The following is a 3824-nucleotide window of genomic DNA, read 5'->3' on the forward strand; positions in this document are numbered from 1 at the left end:
AAAAAAAAAAATGGAAACAACTAAGTATCCCAGAATAAGATAGATAGCGGTTAAGTAAACTACGATATATTCACTTGATAGAATGGGAAGTAGTCACTTAAAATATTTGCTTAAGACACATTTCCATATGGAATAACACGGAGAATGTAACAATATGTAGATAATGATTCTGAGTACATTTTAAGAAAAAAAAAACAATAAAATTTGGTATAGACTCAGAGCTTTCTCCAACTCACGAGAGATGCAGACAGAGCCTGCCCGGTCCCGTCTGCCTCTTAGAACAGCCAATAAAAAGCCTGTATTTAGGTGGTGGGATTGTGACGTCTTCGGCGATCCAGCCAATCTCCCTGACGATTATTTGCATAGTTTACTTCTCCTAACCCAACGGAACCCAATTTTTTTTCAGGGGAGCATTGAGTGGCAGTGGAAATCTCTAAAAGGAAGAGAGGAAAATTACATTAACAAAGGAATATTTATAATGATGTTGGTATCAAAATACAGTGATCAAAATTATTATATCTGGTCTCAGTAGAGAGTACTTTTACTTCCTAAGCTAAGCGCTCTTCTTATGTGTTAAAGCTTAAAACAGCTGACAAGTATTACCCATTTGATGTTTAAAATGTTTTTTAAAGAATTCCTATGGAGTAGGAAACAGAATTTTCTTGGATAATCTTGCAAGCCCCTTGCTAATGGCAAAAAGAGTAGCCTTTTGGAAAAAGAAAAGAAAAGCCTTACTCTATGCTTACCTGTTGATCTTGGCACATTATCCTCTATAATTAAAGCTTCATCAGTTTATCAAGATAATTGAGCTGGCTGTTGACATGGGAGCAGGGTTCCATAACCCTGATCTTTATCCTTCCTGTTTATATATTTACTGGTTTAGCCTATATGATACTACCAGGAGACCCCCCCTCTCATTAGCCTAACTGGGATTTCCTTTCACAAAAAGCATTAAGCTTAGTGAGATAATTCTTTTTTTTCATGCGGCAGACTGGGGGCTTAGATAAATCTGTTAATTATTTTTGTTTTATTCAAGTTTACTGAGAACATCTATGTATTGAATGTTTTCACGTGCATTATCTATTTTTAATCCTTAGGATAACCAGGAGGGAATAGATCTTATTAGCGCCTGTTTATAGATGACAAAACCAAGGGTGAGAGAGGTTAAGTGATTTGGTTGCCCAAGAATACACAGGGAGTAACAGAACTGGAATTCTCACATGGACAGTCTAACACCAAGACCCGCGTTCTTCCTGAGACACCATGTTATCTATTATTTGTAATTAAGCAGCGGTGTCAAAGAAAAATGGAAAATCTACTCTAGCATACCAAACATAATCTCCTACATTGCAAATCTGCACATTTTTGTCTTATCTTGAACATCAAGACATCCTATGTGCCTGTATTTTTCCAAAGAAGCCTAGAACACAAGAATGATCCATCCTTTCAAAAGAATCTCAATCCAACTCCTTTCAAGTTCTGTTTATCTTAGGTACTCAAGAATTTACTCTGGCTACTGAAAATTTGCCATCGGCTTCAAACTGGCCGTTGTATGTAACACAGGTCTCTATACAGACCTCCCACCCATATTTCCTTGGCGGTAGTGTATTTGTTCTATGAGTATGAACACAGAGAAAGTTGGACTAGGTGAGAAGCATTTGAACTCCCAAGGTTAAACCATTGGAGTGGAATGTGTAACGCTTTGGAAACTGGATGACCTCTCTGATAATAGCCATGGCCCTCACTCTGCGCCAGGCAATGTCTAAATGCTTTACATTTACTACCCAACACCCTATAAGATAAGTACTGTCATTATCCTCACTTCCAAATCAGGAAACTGGGGCATAAAGGGGCTAGATAACTGGCCCCCAGTCACATGTGAGCAGAGAGCAGAGCCAGGATTTGCCTCCAACCAGTCTGGCCACAGAGTCTAAGCTCTTAGCCACCATGCTACATTGCCTCTCCCAAATGGAACGTATGGCATTAGCTGATTTCATTAAACACAGGGCTGCTTTTTATTGACCTGCATTACACCTCGCTAAATATGGCCACAAATAGGAAATTTGACCATCGTGCTATGTGTGTCTGATAATTAAAAAAAAAAAAAAAATCAAAGTTAAGGCCAACTTCGACCTAGGAGAGAAATGAGACAGGATTCAATTGGTAGGGGTCCCTGCATTTCTCTAGGGCTAGCCAGGAATCTGGTAGAGGGCAGTAGACTATTCTGCCTGACATTCAGCACCAGGGGAATCTGCTCCCACTGGTTCTGTCTGGTCCTGCCTCGTTCTTCACTGGCATTCTGTCTTTCCCTCACCATTGAAAATACTAACAGCAGAGTACCAGTAAAGCTTTGTTTTTCCGCGTTGTGCCTGATACCGTGTAGTGGATGTAGAGGGTGGTTCTGCATTCCCAGCCCATCCTAAATTCCTATCTTCTAAAAACGGAGCTGCCTAGTTTAGAAAGTAGCTGCCTGACTGAAGTAAATTCTTAACAACTTGGGCTCTTCCAGGATACACATGAAAATGAGTGGTTGGAATGGGAAAAAGGACAGAACAGAGTCAGGAAACTCATAGCCTGGTAGGACTGAAGTGAGGCTAGCATGGCGTGATAGGTGTAAAAGCGATTGGAAAACTGTAAAACACTTTAGGGATCATCACTGTGACTCACAGACTCAGTGGCCCCTTCGCCACAATCTAAACCAATGAATGGGTCTCAGATGTTCGCTTGCATTAGAATTACCTGGAGGGCTTATTAAAACCGACTTCTGGACTCACTATTTTTGATTCCGTAGGTCTTGCTGGTTTCCAAGAATTTGCATTTCTGTCAAGTTTCCAGGTGCTGCTGGTGCTGCTGGTCCCAGGACCATCCCTTAACAACCATTGGTCTAAGCTGCTGGATGGGCAAAAAGCATCATATCCATAGTAAGCACACAGTAGACATTCGGATGGAGTTGTTATCACTCGGCTCCGTATCTTGGTAGCCCCAATATTTACTCTCTTCTGCCTCCAGATTAGTAGCGCACTTTGGCTGAGATTTATGGGAAAAAGCGATTGCGTTCTTTTTCTTCTCTTCCATATGTATCAACCTCCTGCCATTAACACGCCTTCTCATTTAAAAGCCTTTCCACAGTTTGCAAGGGGCTCACACATATTATTGCGTTAAACAATGAAATACGTTCTAATTTCTGAGCATAAAGCTAAAACTCATATGTGACAGTCACTTCAAGTGGGAGAAGGGATGATGGGGCAGAAGATCACCCCCTCCCCTTCTGCATGTGCTGCTGTTAACATAGGCATAAGGTATGTGTTTCTGACCATGTGAGCTAGAGGGGATCACTGTCTTCCTCACCTACGAGATGTGTACACGTCATGTGCAAAGCTACAGCAAAATGCACTGATGATAAACATCCCTATCTCGCCCCCTCCCTGGCAAATAAAACGAGTGGGTGGGGGGAATCCCGGCAGAGTCTTTTCGGGGAGGGTCCCTCGGGCTCCGCTACAACCGCGTCTGGGTGGCGCGCCGCCCCGCCTCTGCCCCGCAGCCCGCTCTCTGCAATGCCAAAGCGCAGCAGCAGAGCCCTCCAGACCTCTCCTGGGGGACCGCGCGGTGCAACCAACCCTAAAAACGTGGCCGCGCGACGCCCCCTCGGCCCTCCGGGCTTCCCATTGGCCCGTCGCCGCTGTCACTCCCTCCTTGCCTCGCCTTCCCCCTCGCGGGCGGAGGTAGCGGGCGGGGTAGGTTGCGCGCTCGCCGCTGGCTCGGGCCGCGGCCGCGGCTTTGCAGCAAGCGGCGCGGCGGGCGGGGAGCGGGGCGCGCGGGCGGGG

Source organism: Herpailurus yagouaroundi, unplaced genomic scaffold (genome assembly GCF_014898765.1).
Source record: "Herpailurus yagouaroundi ecotype Mexico unplaced genomic scaffold, PumYag 308, whole genome shotgun sequence".
In the NCBI taxonomy this organism is placed as follows: domain Eukaryota; kingdom Metazoa; phylum Chordata; class Mammalia; order Carnivora; family Felidae; genus Herpailurus; species Herpailurus yagouaroundi.